Genomic DNA, 19,116 nt, shown 5'->3' on the forward strand with positions numbered 1-19,116 from the left:
CAGAACAAGGACTCTGGATCTCTGTGTTCCAAGTTCAAAGGCTGTCAACAAGGTACGAGCTGTGGGACTTTGGGCAAGTTACTTAACCTTTCTAAGCCTCGGTTTTCTGATATGCAAGATGAAGATGATAATAACAGGGCTACTAGCTGATTAAATGAGCATCTATTTCTAAAGCTAGAAAAGTGCCTGGAATATGGTAAATGGGTTCCACCTAGCCACGAAAGGATCCCCCTGGTAGGGTACAGTGAGAGTGACAAAGCAAACCTCAGTTCCAAACAGAAAACTGAAGACACACAGGAAAATGGAAGCTGGACCTCATACCTCAGGAAGCCCCTTGTGGCTAGGACCCATTCCTCCTCTCCCCACAGCGTCCAAAGTCAGAGGACACCAGTTACCGGTCCTAATACCCCTACCCTAATCCCAAGCCACTTCCCGTCCCCTCCCTCCAACTGTTAACTTTCTGTGCAGCCAGATAGATTATAGCCAGAATCCAGGCCCTGCCTCTCTTAGTTGCTGTGTGACCTTGGGTAAATCACTTAGCCTTTCTGAACCTCACTTCCTCATCTCTGTAGGGGATCATCCTCCTTTAGAGAGTCCATTCTAGAGATTAACCAATAATCGGAAACGTGCCAAGGATGTGTTCACAGGTGGGTGGACATGCCAGCATCCTACAGGCCTGACCACACAGATGGGTATGCTGTGTGGGCACTGGAGTGGGTGAGGGGGCTGCCGTTAAAGCAGATCCCCTCTTTGAAAGTTTCCCCAACCAGCCCCTAAGTACAGCATGGGTTGCAAGCCAAGCTCCCTATCCTTTAAACCACCACCCTATGACATTAAAATCTATTTGCTGGGGAGGTGGGGGAGGGAGGCAGGGGCCTTGTGCCAGGCCTCTCTTCACCAAGTTACTGCACAGGGAGCCCTGGAGCCATCCGGGGGAGAGGGGAGGGAGGAGTAGGAGGGACCACAAGTGAGGGAGGGTGGGGAGGGCCCTTTGGAGGAGACCCAGGGAGAGTGGAGAAGACCCTTGGGTTGAGAAGGGCAAAGGGGAACAGGGACAGGCCCCCAGGGCTCTCCCTCTCCCCCATGACTAAGTCAGCAGTTACCTGGCCTGGCCTTCTACCCCTCCGAAAAGGAAGAGGAGCCAGAGGCAGCAAGTTAGGATAGACGATTACCCGCCGTTAATTAATTAAAATAAACAGCAAATTAAATACAGCAAAATTAAAATAGCACAGGAAATTAATTCTCTACCAGCCCCACCTCACAGGTAAGATGCTTAAAGGGCCCCTTGCAGCTAGGATCCAGGGCAGCTGCGGGGGCGGGGGGGGCTGGTCACCAGAACATGCCTAATACCACAACTTCTGGTGACCCCAGGTATCAATGGTGGAACCCACAGGCATTTATGTGCCTCCACCAGCCTGAGAAGGGCCTCCTGGCTCCTCAACCCCAGGGGATTCCAAGCCCTAGGCCGCATTCCTGAATTCCAGCCCTGCTCCTCCCTTAGTGAGCAGGAAGGGTCCTGACACCCCTTGGGCCAGGGCCTGGGCATTGTGCCCTCCTGGGCATATGGCCCACATCTACCACTGCGTGGGTCAGGGCAGAAGGGAAGAGGGACCTTGGACTTCTCTTCTAGGTTACCTCTGGGACTTGGAGTCAGACCCTGGCAAAAATGCCCCTCTTTTCATGCTAAACTCCTGGGTCTCTGACTCAGAAGGCCTCAAATCTGTCTCTGGGGAACCCCTCAATTTGCTCCTTTCTTTTGCTCCAAATGCTCAGGAAAAAAGCACTGCTGGGGCCCAGAATCCCGGGCCAGAAGATGTCCTGCAAAGATGGCTAGACCAACCCTTGGGACGTCATACCAGGATCCTCTCCTGTATAGCACTGATCACCTGATCACATAGATGGGGACACTGAGACCAAAGAGGGCAAGGCATTTGTCTGAGCAACAGCTTAGCAGCAGCACCTGGAGGGAGTCTCTCATGGGCCCATTCCACGTCACCACCACAGATCAACCCCATGCTGACCACCCCAGCCTGGCCACCAAGGCCCCTCCTCTACGATTCCACCCCAAGACTCCCCAATCTTGTGTCTCCCACAGGGGCCGGATTAGACTCCTTGGTTTGCCCTCGGGCTGTTGTCCACATGGTCCCGAAGCTCTCCCTCCACCTCCACCTGCCCAAGTTCAACCGGCCTCTTCAGGGTCTGGCTCAATGCCAGTGCCGCCATGAACCACCCAGACCCTGCCAGGTGCTGCCTCGTCCTTCTTTAATCTTCCAGGGTGCTTTGCCTTCCCCCCCTTGCTCAGCTCTCTCCTGTCTCCCGTGGTTCTCAGGTGTGTGAGCTGCCCAGAGTCACAGACCACACCTCTGGGCCCTTGCACAGTACTAGGATGCAGTAGGTGCTCACGAAATCACCTCTTCATTCGATGTCCCCCGTGTCCCATGGATACTGACAATAGTGGTTCTCACCGACTGGGCATTTACTACCCAGGAGCCCGGCTCCCGTTCTGTCCCATCCTCACCTGATGGGCCTAACTTAGAGGCTGTGGGACCTTCCCAAGGTCACAGCTCTAGAATTGGGACATCACCGGTCCTTGCTCCTAAATGAGTCTCTTTTCCCATCCCATTTGCCTTCTCTAGATCAGACCAGCATCATCTCCTATCTGGACTCCTCAAGCCTCTCAACTAGCCTCCCTGCCTCCCATCTATCCCCACCTTGTCTTGGCTCTAAAGTCTTCCCATGAGTCACCGTGGCCCACTAGATGAGATCCAAACCTGTGAGCAAGGCATCTGAAGTCTGGGACACCCGGCTTCTGCTCTCTATGCATCTTCTCCTCTCGTCTCAACACTGCCCCTGTGCTCCTGCCATACCGTACCTTGATTTACTTCCAGGCTTTGCATATGATGTTCCCTCTGTCTGGAACACTTTGCCCCTCCTTCTCCTGTGAATTCCTACACATCCCTCAACATACAAGACCAAGGGTTACCTTAAAAATCTCATCAGGTGAGATAAGCAACAAACAAACCGGTCACAAAATTGAGAACTCTATGCGGGAAGGACCTGTGTCCCCTGGGTCCCCAGTGCTTAACCAATAATCAGGGCCCAATCAGCACCGTTGACTGAATGCTCCGTGTATATTTGTTGGCTAAAGAGAGCAATGACAGAAGAACACAAGGCCGCAGTGTCCGGGGCTGGAGGTGGAGGAGAAGGGACTGAGGCCAGAAAGGCCAAGGACGTGGTGGAGAACAGTGACAAATACTGTCAGGGGCTGTTCTGCGGCAGAGCTACACTCTTGGCAGAGGGAGTGTTTGTGAGAGACAGAGGAAGGAAAGCGATGGTGTGAGGGAGGCTCTGAAAGTGTGTGTGCGCGCGCGCACGCATGTGAGAAAGTGGTGAGGATGTGTGTCGGGGAGTGTGTGCGTGTGTGTGCTGCATTTGTGAATGAGTCTGTGAGGGAGAAGGTGAGGATGTAAAGGAGTGCCCGTATGTGGGCTTGGGTGGGGGGGTTCATGGAGAAGAAGGCGAGGGCACACAGGAAGGAGAGAGCCCGCGTGTTGGATTGGTGGGTCTGAGTGAGAACAGGTGAGGGTGTGTGTCGTGAGGGTTGTGGGTGTAGGTGCTCAAGGCGGTGCATGTGTGCTCGGGGTGGGGGGCGGGGAGTGGCTGAGAGAGACAACCAGCAAGAAGGGGACTACTGGGGGGCGGTGCGAGTGAGAAACGCTGTGTGGGCAGGGGGGTGCGGCGCTAAGCCTGTGCGAGGGCAGACGGCGGGCCTGTATGTGTCCAACAGGCAGGGCAGGGCAGAGATGCTGGAGCGCCACTGAGGGTGTGGCTGCCGTGGCCTCGACCACGGGCCCTGTGCCAGAGTTGGGGGGGCTGGCCCTGGGCCCAGGGTGGGGGGCTCCGACTGAGAGATTCCTCAGAGTTCTCCCCGGAGCCACAGGCGCCAGATTACCATGTCCCCGGGCAAGGAGGTCGAGGAGGCCCAGATGTGCGTGCTCCTTACATCTGTCCACAGCTAAACCTCTGGGCATTTATTTGTCTTTGTCTGTGTCCGGGTGTGCACGCCTGTGCCTGTGTGCGCACCGCCGGCTGTGTGTCTGTGCCTGTCTTTGTCTCTGTATGTATCTGGGCCTTTGTCTCAGTGTGTGTGGCTGTTGGTCTCTGCCTGTCCGCATGACTGTGTCTGGGTTTGTGTGTGTCTAAGTTTATCTGTGTCTACAGGGCACTGGGCGTCCTTGGCCTGTGCCTGTCCCTGTCCCAGTAGGGCTGCAAGCATCCCCCTGGGCAGCCTGTTTGGAGCTGTGGGTCTGTGTGGCCTCGGTGTGAGGGAATGTTGTGCTTCTGAGGCTGTGGGTCTAGAGCTAAGTGTGAGTGTCTGCTTGTGACTCTGTGTGTGAGACTCTGCTGTGTGTTGTATTATGGAAATGTTTATCTGTGCCTGTGGGATGTGCGTTAGTAAGACCAAGGATATGTGTGTGTGTGTGTGTGTGTGTGTGTGTGTTGGGTGTGAGGGTGTGAGGGGTTTGTCACAGACTGGTGAGCAAGTTAATCTCAGACTCCGTGACACGTGGAATAAAATCACGCTCCCATAATGGGATCATTCGTCTTCCTGTCCAAGGAGAGAACCAACTCTTCACCCTCCGCCCTGGGGGAGCCAGTGGGGCCAGGGCCAGGCTCGGCCCCCATCCAGGCCCCCTCTGGCTTTGGCACCCCACCCCCACCTCTCCTCAGCCGCACCAGGCCCATTCTGCCTCCGGAGTGCCCTGGTGCCCATTGCGGGCTGGGCTGGGCTGGGCTCCAGGACATGTGACGGAGAGCCTTAGAGGCCTGTCCTGGGCCCCCCCAGCCCCACCCACTACCAAGGAGAGTCCAGCCCCAAATGGGAGGGGGGAAATGCAGGAAGGAATCTTTGGGCCCCTCCTCCTCCCGGAGGGGAGGGATGAGCTGCAGGCCCAGCCCGGGATTTTCCATCTCTCAGCAACAAGATTCCTGGTGAGCAGGCTGCGGGGTTTGGCAGGCCGCCTGCTGGAGACCCGCCCTCACCCGCCAGGACGCCTGGGTCCCCAGGGCCAGGCAGCAGTGGGTTCCCTGGGGAGCCAGGAAGGCCCCAGAACTCCAGTTTAATGCTGCCCAGGCCTGTGGGAAAGCCGACACTTCCAGCCACCCCCCAACCAAGATGGCTCTCCAAGCTCCTAGGCAAACCAACCCCCTTAATCTACACCCCCCACCTTGGGCCTCCCCCTAGCCAAAGCCTTTGCTTCAGAAAACCATCACAGGCCAGCTACCCGGCACCACCCACTTCCCACCTGAACCTCAGCACACGCCCAGACTGGGTTCTAGACCTCACCTCTGGGTTTGAGGGCTCCCAAGGCCAGGGCTGTGCTTCTCATCTCAGACTGGGGCTTCTGAGGACAGGGCCTTGTGTCCTGCAGCTGCAAAATCCCTCTTGGTCTTAATGTTCCTTCCTGATTGAGCGGACAGGCACCAAGAGAGGGTTTAAAACTCAAGACTGGGGAAACTGAGGCATTGAAGCCCTCTGCCCTATCTGCCACTATGAATCTGAGGGCCAAATCCAGTAGCCTGGACACGCAAGGTCTTAATCCTGCCCAATCCTGCAACTCTTTCTTCCCTGTCAGAGGTACCTACGACTCCAGGAAGGGCTGCACATCAGTTGGAGGGTAAAGGGAATGGGAAGGTGGAGTCCCTCAAGCCCCAGTCTTGGATGCACAGCTGGAGAGCAGGTTTGGTAAGAGATTAAGGTCGAGGAGGAGGAGAACTGAGTTGCTCCAAGATTTACGAGCCTAATTCTTCTCTCTTAAATTCCCCTCCAAGCCCCCAGCCCCAGCCTGGTCCCTCCAGGGTCATCATGCTGTGGCCCCAGGCCAATGTCAGGGTCCTAATCCATCCATCAGCTGTTGCCAGGGAGTTTCCACCCCAATGGGTTCCAAAGGGAGGGGCTCAACTGACACTGTGGACCCAGACTGATGGGGAGGGGGCATGGCCCTAAAGACGCAGCCAAGGAGACGCAGCTCCTAGGAGCTGGGGGCTCACAAGCTCCAGGGCAGAAGCTAAGGCTGGTGGGTGGGGCCCAGGAGGAGGCCGTCTCCCCGCCAAGCACCACACCCTGCCCTGCCCTTTCAAGCGGCGGGGGAGACCTGGGATCCCACGCGGCCCTCTAGCGCACCTAGTGTGTGACCTTGGGCGGTTGCTGCTCCTCTCCAGGCCTTGGTCTCCCCATCGCACAGGGCAGGAAGTGGCTCATATATCCCAGGTGTCCCCTCTTCAGCTCAGCTCTCTCAGCATTTAGCCCTGCCCTCTCTCCAGTCCAGAATCTGGGCCACATGGGGTGACACTGAGGCAGGTAGGTACCTGGCAGAGCCCTCCAAAGCCTCCCAAGACAGACCCGATGATCTTATGGTGAGTACCCCTCCAGCACACATCTGTTTTCCAGAAGTGCAAAACTGAGGCCCTGAAAGAGGGTCTGAGTCTGGACTAAAACCTGAGTTTTCTTGGTGGGGTGGTTAAGGGCATGTTCTGGGGACAGACAGAAAGACCAGAATTAAAATTCCAGCTGTAACAGAAACTGTGTTAAAAGTCCCTTGCCTTCTCTCAGCCTCAGTTTGTGCATCTGTAGAATGGGTAATGGGGCCTCCCTCCTGTAACTGGTCGAGCCGAAAAGAGAACAGGCACCTAGGGTTTGGTGCTGGGGAGGAAATGCTTGAACGATGGGAGCTTTCCTGTCATGGTAGCACTAACACGAACCCAAGCAGCCTCAAGGGAGGTGAGGAGGGGTCCCAACCTGGCTGGAGAATGAGCCATCCTCCAGCCAGATTGGGACCCCCCAGGGCCTCAGCTCAGGAGGGCCAGCCAAATTCCTGGAAGCCCCCAGCTGTCTCCCCTATTTGTTAAAGGCCTCTCATTAGTGAGCCTGGGCACCTGCCCCTCCACACGTAATAAGCCTCATTAGTATCTTAGCCCCAAGCTCTGCGCCCAGAGTCTATGTGTGTGCACACGCACGAGGGCGGGGGGCTCCAACAGGCCACCAGCCAGGAGACGGCATCCTCGCCAACCACACCCCCTGCCTGTCATCAGCAGGGCCCGTCACCACCCAGCTTGTCACCTGCCTGCCTCGCACCCGCACCACCTGTCACCCACCCAGCTCGTCACCCACCCAGCCCATCACCTGCACCACCTGTCACCCACCCGGCCTGTCACCAAAGCCGCCTGACAGGCATCTGGGTGGGGGACAGGAGATGGGGAGGAGAAGACCACAGGGGTGTGGAGCTGGGGGCCCCAGAGACCCTGTAGGACCCCCACTTCAGCTCGGCATCCTGCAGCATCGCCATGGCAACCTCTCAGCCGCAACCACTTTCCCAAACATCCCCCGCCCACCCCCCCCAGGCCCTGCTCTTAGCTGAGCTGAGGCTGAGAAGAGCCTGAGTGACAGCAGAATGGGGCGGGAAGGAGGGGTTCATCAGCTGGCTGGCCTTGGCCATCCTTCCCTCTCTGGCCTTGGTGACTCCATCTGCAAAATGGAGGAGCCAGAATGGGTGAGGCTCCGTTAGAGCAGGCCTGCCCTTCCCAGCCTGGATTGGCTGAGCCAGCTACCAGCTAACCTGTGAGGGCTGGGGGTGGGACAAAAGGACAGGGCTTTCTGGGTTCTTCCACATTCCTTGCCCCCCACCCCCACCCCACAACCCCAGCCCAGAGAGGCTGGGCCTCTGGCCCAAACTCACACAGCGAAAGAGGAGGAGCAGGCTGGAAGGGAGAGGGGCTCTGCCACAGGCCTGCCAGCTGGAGACGCCACACTGGGTGACCCAAGGTGACCGGGGGCTGAGCTGGCCCCCACCTCTGAGCTGCATTATTTATAATACCCGGAGCTTGGAGCTGAGCAACAGCTGCGGCACTGCCCCTCCAGGGGGCACATGCCACAGCGGAATGGAGGAGACAAGGTGCCTCCTCCGGGAAGGCCCCCGGGGTCCTTGGCGCCCTCCGCAGCTGGCTAGGGCAGGGGCTGAGGTGGGAACGGGGCTACTGCTCCATCCTTCCCCTCCCTGGCCCCTCTCCCCTCCACTCCTCCAGGCAGGCGGCGATAGGATTACTTCTGCATGACTGCCCGCTCCACGGGGTTCCAGAGACCCTCCTGCCTGCAGCAATCTTTAAAATTCCTCCAGCCCAACCTCGCTCCCTTTCTCCCTGCAGTGAATGCTTCAGCATCTACCGCAGTGTGCCTGCCACTGCCACCACCAAGCGGGCTGGGGGCCAGGTCCCTTGCACCTGTGGGCAAAGGCGGACTGGTCCTCAGAGTGTATGTAGCCCGGTGACCCTCTGGTCACCCTCCGAACCCTGAGAGCTCAGGCCCTGGCCCCTCCGGCCCCCAGTGCTGGTCTAGCCCCACAAAGCACGGCTCAAACTGGGGTTAGGCATCACAGTGGCACCAAGGTGGAGGGGCACAGATGTGCGAACACACCTGCTGGGTCTTGGTATGCCAGCCCGTGTCCTCTGCTGCTGGAACCGAGAGGCCCCCTCTCTGCTCCCACCTCTCCCACCTGCTCCCACCTCTCCGCTCTGACCCCCGCTCTGCCTCACCGATCTCGGCTACCCCTGGGGTAGGCAGACAGCTGGGCCGGGCCAGAGTCTGTGGCTCCCCAGGGCAAAGAAACAGGCAGGAGATCGATCCACTGAATTTTTTAAGGCTCTAATGGAGCCGGCATCCCAGGACTTGGGGCCTGGGACACAGGCGGTATCTTGGGGACCCCTCCCTCAGTAATGCAGTGGCTTCCTCTTTCAGATCTTGGGGGCTGGGGGAAACTTTCTCCGAGCCTTCTCCCAGCAAGAAAAGGCATGAGGGGCCCCTGGGAAAGAGATGGGATGTGGGGGGCTGCAAGCAATACCCAGAGCCGCCCCCCCCAATCTTCCCAGCCCTAATGCAGGCAGAAGCAGCTCAGCCTCTAAATCACTCCCCTCACGCTGCCCTCTGAGGCGGATTCTGTGCATCTGTAATTAGGGGGTGGAACAGATGGTGGAGATTCCGTTTAAAATCATGCATCTAGTAAAGTAACCTTCACTGTCGGAACTGACTCCCAGGGAGACCAAGTCCCGAAGCCCAGATTGGGGGGGGGGGGAGCATGTCAAGCCAACATCTCACCCATCTCTCTCCCTGAAGCCCCAGGCCCAATGTCCCTCTCAGGTAAGCCCGGGTTGGGGGGCAGGCTGGCAAGCACCTGAGAATGTGCAGGCCGGGGTAAATCCCCCTACACACCCCCCCAGCATACATGCCAGAGCCGGGGCAGGGCTGGGTACTCAGAGTTCTTGGCTGAGAGACCAGGGTGACCAGGTGCCAAGAGCCCCCAAAGAGGCCCCAAACCCCCAAAGCCCAGGCCAGGATGCCCAGAGCACAGGGTCTTGGGTGGGGCAGCTCTGAACCAGATGCACAGCCTCACTGTCCAGGAATGAAAAGCCTGGGGTAGGGAGAGGGGCAGAGATGCCTCCCCAGGCAGAGGAGGCTCTGGGAAGTGGGGAGGACTGGAGAGCAGAGAGGGAGAGACAGCTACAAGAGCAAGCAAGTGTGTGTGCAGGGCTGGCTGAGGCTGTCTGGGAGGGTGTGTGTGGTGGGGAGGGGGGCCTGGACAAGATGTGGGGTGGGGGAGCTGTGATGGAGAGTGCTCTGGGCGGGGAGGGGTGCTGGCATGTGCAGGGTTGGGGGTGAGAGCTACAGAGGAACTGACCTGGGGTATGTTGGGGGGCGGGGGTAGGACAGAGCTGCGAGGTATGGGGCTGTCCCTGGGCCCTGAGATGGCCAAGGAAAGGACTGGACCTGGGGCTTGCTGGAGACATACAGGGGACAGCCTGTTGAAGTGCTGGGTCTATGGGAGAGTGTTCGTGTGTGTGCAGGTGTGTGTGCATGCACGTGCCTGGGAAGGTATGAGAAGCTGGGGGGACATCATCTGTTTAGAAGTGAAGCAGAACCAAAGCTATGTCTGTGTTCAAGGTATGTGGCGGGGCTGAAGAGGGTGTTCTTGTTTGAGTGGGTGTTGAGCAGGCAGTGTGCGTGTGTGGTGAGCAGGGGAGGCTGTGTGTCCAGAAAGGTGTAGGGGTTGGTTGGTGTGTTCCGGGAGGTGCGGGGCTGCAGCTGGGAGAAACGCTAGGGCTGTAGGGAGAGTCTGAGTGTGCGTCTGGTGAGGTGTCGGGGAAAGTTCGAGTATGGGGAAGGTGTTAGGGCTGCTCTGGGGTCCTGTGTGTATCCAGGGAGGTGGGGGGGCTCAAGAGGGAGTTAATAAATGTGTGTCTGTATGTGCTGGGTGTATGCTGGGGATCCTAAGAATGTGGGTTTGGGTTCATGACTAGGGCTGTAACTGTGTGTGTGTGGGGGAAGGTGTGTGGTGGTTGTGTGTTTGGGGCATGCTGGGGCCAGGTGTGCATATGGGGCAGTGGGGTGTCGGAAGGGTGGATATGTGTGGAAGTGTTTGTAGCTGGAACAGTCGTGTGTTTAGGGGTGTTGGAGCGGTAAGCAGAGGAGGGGCAGCTGGATATTCAGGTGTTGGGGGCTACAGTTGGGCCCCTGTGCTTACACACGAGATAGGGCTCAGGATGAGGATAGGTGCCCCTCTGGGGAGATGACAGGCAGAGTCCTAGCCTCTGCTCAGGGGCCGCCTGCTGGAACCCCTCTTTGGTGGGGGAGGGTGCCTGCCCACCCCCAGACCCTGAGAGGGGGTGTGGAGAACGGGGAAGGGGGGTTCGTCCATCTGTCTCAGCCTGCGCCCAGGCCAGAGGAGCAGAGCCGCCTCCTCGCTCCCTGGGGGGCAGCAGCGGATCTCAACCCACCCATCTGCCTTCAGATGGTTGAGGCAGGAGCTTCCACAAAGCTGCCTGGAGGGCATCACTGTGTTTGAAGAGGCCCAGGCTGGGGGCTGGGGGGAACTGCACAGCAAACAGTCCTCATGGAGGCTCCTTTGAAAACCACTGACGCCAGGAGAGAGGAAGAGGGAGGACAGGGGCGGGTATGTCTGTCCTTGTGCGTCTGTGTGGGTCAGTGCCCAACTGTGAGCCTCAGAGCCCCTTCGCGTGTGTTCGTGCGGACGGCCTCTGTTCCAGCAGCATCCTGGCCTCGGAAAACAGCCCTCCAAGCCTGGCTGCAAGCTCGCAGCCTCACCCAGGCAGCTACCCCCTCCACACACACACACGCACACACGCGCACACTGCCTACACCCACACGCAACCCCCCCCCACACCTTCACATCTGCGTGACACTGCACCCTCACACACATGCAGCTCGCCCCCAGGGCCCTGTACCTGTGCGTCCACACACTCACGACACCCCCCCACTCTGCAGACCCAGGTGGCAGCACACACCTGTGACAGGCACACACGTCAGCACACACATGCCTGATGAGCAGCCATCGCACACACCCCCACACGCTCCACGCACCTTGGATCTCCCCGTCACGCCCATGTCCCACCTCACACACGATCATCTCTTCCTCACACCCGCCGTCACAGGCACCCGCCGTCACAGGCACCCGCCACGCGGTACCCGGACATACATGCACATGTCTGCAGGCGGTGCACACACGCAGCCTCCCCAGCGCTCAGAGAGTGTCTCTCCCGTCACTCAGCCCACCAGCCAAGTCCTGAGGAAGGCTCCCGCTCGCCGAGACGGCCCCCCAGCCTCCCCCCACTGCCGGCTGGAAAGGAGCGGGAGGGCACGCCACCCTCACCCTGACACCTGGGACCACTGAGCTTCACCTCCAGGCAGAGCCCTCCCTCTGCTCTGGCGTGACCGCCACTGTCTGGGTGAAGGTGTGACTGTGTGCATGCATGTGTCAGCACGTCCTGGGACCCCGTGACGAGGCATGCGTGTCACTGCCTTTAGGGATGAGGAAGCATAGGTATGCGTTCCCCAGTTACACTGTGAGATGAGGGATGAATGTGAGGGTAGAGATTCACGTCACAGTGTGTGTGTGTGTGTGTGTGTGTGTGTGTGTGTGTAGGCCTGTGCGGACAGGTATGAAGATGGGAGTGCATTTACACAAGGAGACACCCAGTGAGTGATGAGTGTGATATTTTCTGACACAAGTGATATGTCCATCTTGGAGCAGGGGTCAGGGCTGGGAAAACTGCTCTGAGTAACTCCCTCCCCTACAAAGAGTGCAGGGAGGAGGGGGTCTCTCTGCATGCTTCTCCCTCTCTTGTTCTCTCTCTTTCTCTCTGACCTCTTTAGCAGCTGGAAACTGAGCCGGGGGTGGAAGGAATGGAGACTTGGCTGGCCCAAGGGTTTGGGGAGGGAAGCAGGAGAAAACACCTTCCAGATTCTCATCAAATCCCTGTTTGTGGTCTGTAGCCTCAAGCCTCTCCGCCTCTCCTCTCTCTCTTTCTCTGTGTCTGGGTTTCCCCTTTCTTTATCTCTTCCTGTCTCTCACCCTCTCCCTGAGTCTCTCCTCCTCCTATCTCAGTCACCTTGTCTCCCTTCTGGGATCTCCGTGTCTCCATGTCTCAGTCTCTCTGTCTGTTTCTCTCTCCCCAGGCTCTTCCATTTTTCTGACTCCTCCTCTCTCTGCCAGCACCTCTGTCTGTCCGTCTCTCCCTGTCCTGGTCCATCTGTCCGTCTCTCTCCGTCTGCCTGTGCGTGGGTGTCTCTGTCCATCTGTTCCACCACCCATCTGTCTGGTTGTCTGTGTTAGTCCTTCTAAGGGTGCCCACTCGCTCCCCAAGGTACCCTCCCCCAGGTCAGCAAAGGCCTCTCCTGGCTCAGGGGGTGGGGGGGTGCGTGATGCAGAGCTGCAGCTTCTGGAAGCTTCAGTAGCAGCTGGGCTGAGCTGGGAGTTCGGGGCCAGCCAGCTGCAGAAGCGGCCCCTCCTCTGGGCTCCCAGGCCAAGGACCCCAGAGCAGAAAGAGGAGAGAAAGCAAGGCCTCCCTGCAGCTGAGTCTGTGCATGGGTAGGTAAGGGGGGAGGCAAGGGGCCTCACTTCAACAACACCCGCCCCCCAAAGCTAGGCCTTGCAGGAGAGGGATCTTCAGTGCCCACCTTCCTTATCCCCTAGCCAATGGCAGAGATTCTGGGATCCGGGAAGGAGGGGATGGGGGGGTGCCAGGATAAGGGAGAGGGAAAGGGCTAAGAGCTCACAGTTTCTTGTCAGCTGGGTGGGAGGGGGTCCTTCTCTCCTCCCTTCCAGGCAGTCCCTGGGGATGTCTCTAGTTCTCTTTCCAGCTCTAGGTATGTGGAGCTCCCACAGGGGCCATTCCTGCCTCCCAGTTTCTCTAGAGCCTCTGACCCATAGGGATTTGGGTGGGGGGGATATAAGAATATCTCCCCCATCCCCAAGTGGAGGTTGGTTCTGGACATGTGGGGACCTTGATCCTGTCTAGGCATTCGCCATCCTGAGAGGCCCCATGCAGCCCACCTACCACTGCCAGGCCAGCACCTCATCCTCTCTCTCTCCCTCTCTCCCTCTCTCCCTCTCTCTCTCTCTCTCTCTCTCTCACACACACACACACACACACGCACATGCACGCACAGAGCAAACCCTAGCACACATGGCCTGCCACCCCCACTCTCCCACCCAGCAACTCAGACGACTCAAGAAGCAGCCCCACCCCAGAGACATGTGCCCTGCCCTGTGCTGGTGGCAGGCTCCAAGAGGACCTCCAGCACCCAGCCAGGAGCTATGTGACATCCCTCAGTACCCTCCCAGTCTGCTCTGTGCCCCCACTCTCTCCGAAAACAGTCCAAATCCCACAATCCCACAACAGATGGGGAAACTGAGGAAGGGATGGGAGGTCACAGTTATTCCTCCTGAGACCCTGGTGTGGAATCACAGAGAAAGGGACGCTGACCTACCATGAGCAAAGTCCATACTGGCTGTTCCCGCTGCACAGCCCTACCGCTGGGCCAGGGCCAGAGGCTGGCTCCCTCCCTCTAGAGCTCTCCTTGCCCCCGGCTGGGCCCCCTCCCTTTCTGAGCTTCTGAGCAGTCCTCCCTGCCCTCTCCCTCCCAGCCCTGGCTCTCTCATCCTCAGCTCTTGGAAGCCTGACTCACTGTTTCCCCTCCTCTCTCCCCTCCCTCCCTCTCTCTCCCGGCAGCGGCGCCTCCCCCTCCCCTGGGGGGACTCTGGCCACAAGGGTGCCCGCCTGCTCCTCTCTCCAGGCTCCAGGCCCCCTCTGCACCCAGGAGGCCCCCTGCAGCTGTCCTTATTCTCTAACTACAGACTGCTAGAGTGCAAAGAGCCTAGGTCCCAGGCCTGGCATTGCCAAGTATCTGTGACCCTGGGCAAATGAGTCCCTTCCCCCTAGACTGGGATTTCTCCTGTCAAACAATGTGTGAGGGGGTCCAATGGGACGATACCCCTGGCATCTCTGGGACTCTAATGTTCCCCGCCTTTAAAATCCCAGGTGCCTCTTGGCATGGAGCACACACAACCTGTGGGCACCTACCTGCCTCAGGACCCGCCCCCCAGTCCAAAGAACAGCTCTGCTCTGTTCCCAGACTTTTGGAGAAGGCAGAAGGGAGATGCTACCCTGGGGCAGGACCATTAGACAAGTGACTCCTGGAATCCCCTTGGATCCCTATTCTCCCTCCTCCTGTGGGCATCTTTCCCTCTCTAGTCCACCTGTCCTCCTCCTTCTTCCCAGAGACATTTGCTTGTCTCTCCTCCAAAAACAATGCCTGCTCATTCCAGGCTGTAGGGTAGCGAATGGCACATGCCTAGGGCCTTCTTGGTCCCCTGGGCCCCACCTCCAGGGGCTGTGATCCTGGTTCTTCCCCTCTACTGTTTGCTCTCTCACTCCCTCATCACTGGCTTCTGCCACCATCTTTCCCTTTCTCTACCTGGCACGTGGCTGTCTGGGTCTCTCCTCCCCTCTCCTCGGTCCCCTAGCTCTCTCCCTGGAGGGGCCCATCTCCTGGCATTAGCAACAATGTTATCCGTGCTCCCTCCTGCATTCCCCATCCTGGCTCCCCCCTCTTCGGAGCTGTCCCAAGAGACCCAGGGGGCCCAGAGACAGAGCTGGTTTCCATCCCATAATAGTGAGTCTGCTTGACCTCACTCAACCAGACCAGAAGTGTCTGGGCATCTGGTATGAAGGCATAGCACAGCACCCTCTGGTCTGAGTGACTGGCATGAGACACAGAGCTCTGTATTCCACAAACAAACAAAAAAGTTGGTCGGGGTCGGCGGGGGGGCGAGGGGGACTTAGGGGGTATGAAGGGAAATGAAGGAGATCAGGTTAGCCATGAGAAAGCCCCTAGCCAATGGGAAACAGAAGCCAAGTGGAGGGAGTGGCTCAAAGTCAATGCTCCAGACTGATCTGAGAACCAGCAGTGTCCCTCTAGGGCTCTGCCAGTACAGAGCAGCAGCTCCCCCCGACCCCCCACCCCCCCAAGTTTCCAGCCAGGGACATTTGGCTCCTCAAGCCTGGAATACAGCTACAACCTCAGGTGGAGATCCCACCCCTTAATCTCCTGTAGGGTTCAAGTCCAACCTCCCAACAGTAGACCTCCACTTTAGCTCAGCAGGGGGTCCAAAAGCCTCCCTGCCAAGATCTAAGCAGGTGGAATGGGGTTATCAGAGCCCCCCCAACCCCCAAGCCCCCCTCACCAAAGTCCCACTCAAGGTCTGGGAAGCAATGCAAAACAACCCTGTAACGTGCATACCCCCAAACTGAGAAGCTATGCTGTCCACCCACAGCATCTGGGGGTGCTGGGGCTCCCTGCCCCCCGACCCTGTTCCAGACCCCCCAGGCCAGCAACCGTAATAAACAGCAAGCTCTTTTTCTTTATGACACCAAATTTCTCCAAGCCCAACAGCTCCTTCCATCACTACCTCAGCCATAGATCACATTAAAAACTCACAGAGGGCAACTTAAACACATCACATTTGTTTCTCTCTATATTATTTCAAAAGTAACGGCATTAAAAATGGATTTTACTACAGAAAATAAATATCAGCACGTGGGCCGGGAGCCCAAGCAGGAGGAGGGAGCCCACCAGGAGAACGTCCCCAAGGGTTTGGGCACAGCTTAGGTACTGACCAAGGAGATGGCTGAGGCCAGACAACACCCTGGGGCCTGGGGCGGGTTGGGGGGGGGACGTCTGGGGAGGGGGGAGGACCCGCCCACCCAGGCACCTGCCCCAGTGCCAGACCAAGAAGGACAAGAGTCACTGGTTTGGACTGGTGCCCACTGGTCCCCCTAAGCTCATACCCTCACTGATCTATGCAAACCTCAGAAGGGTGGGAGCTCTGGGGCAAGAAGTTCACCAGTCTCTGGGGGTTATTCCAACTATTGACACAGCAGGAGAAAAAAAATGAATTCAACTTACTATCCAGTTTGATTTTCCATTGCTATAAAAATAAATATACATCTGCTCAAAGGAGGGAGATGGCAAGCGGCACGCACATGCCACCTGGGGGGTCCCCCCACAGCTCACCACCACAACCCAGCCTGCCCCCCTCCACATCAGGGGTGGGGGGGGGAATGGACAGACTGGTAATCTTTCACTTGAAAGCCCCAGCTCACACAGCTACACACACACACACACACACACACACGCGGGGCCACACGGAACAGGAACAAGCCAACAATAGAAACACCCCAAATACTCCTGGCAGGACTCTGCCCAGGCCCGGGCACATGCCCCCGCCCCGCCAGCAGCAGCAGCAGCAGCAGCAGCAGCGGACAGAATGTGGCCACCCTGACCCGGAGGCAAAGCTTGTCCTCACACCCTGAGCTCTGCCCAGGGAGCTGGGGCCAAGTCCCGCCTGACACCAACTGGTCCGGCGGGAAACGCCTGCCCAGCCAGACAGGCACAGGCCCCCCAAGGGTCCCTCCTTGTGCTCAGGGACCAGGCTGGTGCAGCCTGGCCCTGCCTCCCAGGGTGACGCCTGGGCCCAAATTCAGCTGGCCCTGCCAGTCAGGCACTGGTGCAGAACCGAGGGCACCAGGCTCAGCCCCTCCCAGCCCAGCCCCAGGGCCCCCAAGCTAGGAGGGAGGGGGGACTCCCCACCCCTCCACATCTGGCCCTGGCCCCCAGGGTCTGCGGTAGAGAATTCCCGCCCCCGCTTCTCTCTCTCTCTCCCTCCTCCTGCTCTGTGCCCGCTGCCCGCCTCAGGGACAGCCCCAGCTCCCGCCTCCGGCCAGCAAGGCCCACATCCTTCCTCCCTCAGCTGGCCCCTTCGCCTGGCAGGAGGCTGGGGGGGTCAGGCTGCTAGGGAACCCCTCCAGCTCCCATTAGTCCTCATCCCCAGCCCCCAAACTCTGGGTCGCTGTCCCTTTTCCTGTAGAACAGGAAACAAGGTTATTTCCTAGACTCCGAGCCAGCCCCCTGCCCCTCTGGCTCTGCCCGGGGACCAGGACCCAGCAGGAGAAGGCGCCCTTAGCCAAAAGGCATAGGGATTCAGCAATTCACCCCCAGCTCCCGGCCCAGGGGGCTGACAGCTGTCACTCAGCACCCCACCCCCTGGGGAAGAGGGGGCCCAATTCAATCTGAGCCCCAGAGGAAACGCATTGATAGGCGATTATTTATTTATTTATGCAAAAGTGAGCCGACTTTGTTCGCCAGGTAACCGGGCACGCGGCCCAACCCCTCCGGCCCTGGCCACCCCCAAATCCCTCCTCCGCCCCACACCCCCTCCGGGTCATTAGGTCCCCGCCCCTCAACTCCCAGAGCACCAGCGGAACCTTGGGATTTGGGGTTTGGAGGGGAGGGGCTCCTCCCTCCGCAGTCTCCCCCTTTCCCAGCGCCGTTCCTAAAATCCAGCCTTGTTCTCCGCTCCCACGGTCCCCCCTTCATTCTCTCCCCCCCCCACCACATTCTCAGCAAGCTGGAGAGCAAATTGCAGTTTTAAATCCAAAGACCGAGGGAGGAGGAAGGAGGAGGGGGCGCGCGGCAGCGCTGGGCGCGCACCTCGCCCCCGAGCCGGGGGAGCTGCGGGGCGGCCAGGAAACCCGAGAACCCCCCCTCCCCGCCCCCCCTTCTCGTCCACCTCCCCCTCCCCCTTCCCGGCGCTGCCTGCCAGGCTTCGAGCCGAGCCCAGCCGAGCCGCGGGCCCCGGTGGAAACAAAGACCGATCGCACCGCGGGCACCGCAGCCACCGGGTCCCGCGGACCGGACCGGGGCGCGCGGAGGGGGCGCGGGCCCCCCCCCCCGGTGCGCTGCACAAAAGAGCCGGGCCGGCCGGTCCCCAGCGGGGTCTAGGGCTCGGGAGGAGGCGCCACTCACCGGAGTGCTGGGCTGCCGGCTCCGTGGGTCCGAGCCAGGCGAGGGGCTTCGGGGGGCGTCAGTCTTCCGGCGGCGGCAGCGACGCGGGCGCCCGACTGCTGGGGAGAGGAGTCGTGGAGGAGCCCTGAGCCGCCCGCCGTTGCTGACAGCATGGCTCGCGTCTCGGCTCACATTCTCCGCCGCTAACTCCGCTGGACACGGCCCCCCGCTCCCGCGGCGCCCCCCCCACCTCGATCACTCCTTCGCTCTCTGCGCCCCCCTCGCTCCCCCCGCCGCGCACACACTCTCACAGCCCTGGACACCCCCGCCCCCACCCCCCCATTGCAAACCTGGGAGGGAACGCGCCCCGCGTAGTCCTCCTCCTGCTCCTCCTCCTCCGCCCTCCTCCCTCCCGCTCTCTGGCTGTCTGTCTGTCTCTCTCACTGTCTCTATCTCTCGCTCTCTCTGCCTTTCTCTGCTTTCCGAGCTGGGTGGGAAAAGGAAATGAGGACAGAAAGCAGACGCTGGCTTTGGGTGGTGGTAGCTGGATTCCCTCTCTCCCTCCCTCCTCCTCCTCCCCTCCCTCCTCCTGCCTTCTGCTCTCTCCGCTGCGAGCGGGGCTGAGCGCAGCCTGGCGGGTGGCTCGCTCTGCCCGCCCGCCCGCCCGCCCGCCTGTCTGTCTGTCTGGTCTGCCTCGCTCGCTCCCTCCCTCCGTCTCTCGCCCTCGCCCTGCCTGCCTGCCTCTCTCCGTCTCCGCCGCCGCCGCCGCTGCCTCTGCGAGCTCGCCTTACCTTCGCCGCTCACCATCCGGAACCCCAGGGGGGAGCGCGCGCGCGGCACGCCGGGACTTGTAGTCCCCACCCCGGCCGCTCGGCGTGCGGGGCGGGCGGGGCAGAGCCGCTGCCCCGACGGCGCGGCCGGGA

At 59.6% G+C, this 19,116-nt stretch overlaps 1 protein-coding gene across 3 annotated transcripts in view; it reads right to left on the bottom strand.

The window, feature by feature from the left end:
- The window catches only part of AHDC1 (AT-hook DNA binding motif containing 1), a 63,890-nt gene extending 45,273 nt beyond the window's left edge, over positions 1 to 18,617 (bottom strand). For 2 of the 3 annotated variants that reach the window (XM_044237543.1, XM_044237547.1), the window contains exons 1-2: positions 18,544 to 18,617; positions 18,215 to 18,312 (exon numbers count right to left, since the gene is read on the bottom strand). The gene's annotated coding sequence lies outside the window, so the exon portion shown is untranslated. The remainder of the gene's footprint in view (positions 1 to 18,214; positions 18,313 to 18,543) is intronic. The other variant, XM_044237544.1, reaches the window with a different exon arrangement.
- Between the last annotated feature and the right edge of the window lie 499 nt (positions 18,618 to 19,116).

Source organism: Neovison vison, chromosome 2 (genome assembly GCF_020171115.1).
Source record: "Neovison vison isolate M4711 chromosome 2, ASM_NN_V1, whole genome shotgun sequence".
Classification (NCBI taxonomy): domain Eukaryota; kingdom Metazoa; phylum Chordata; class Mammalia; order Carnivora; family Mustelidae; genus Neogale; species Neogale vison.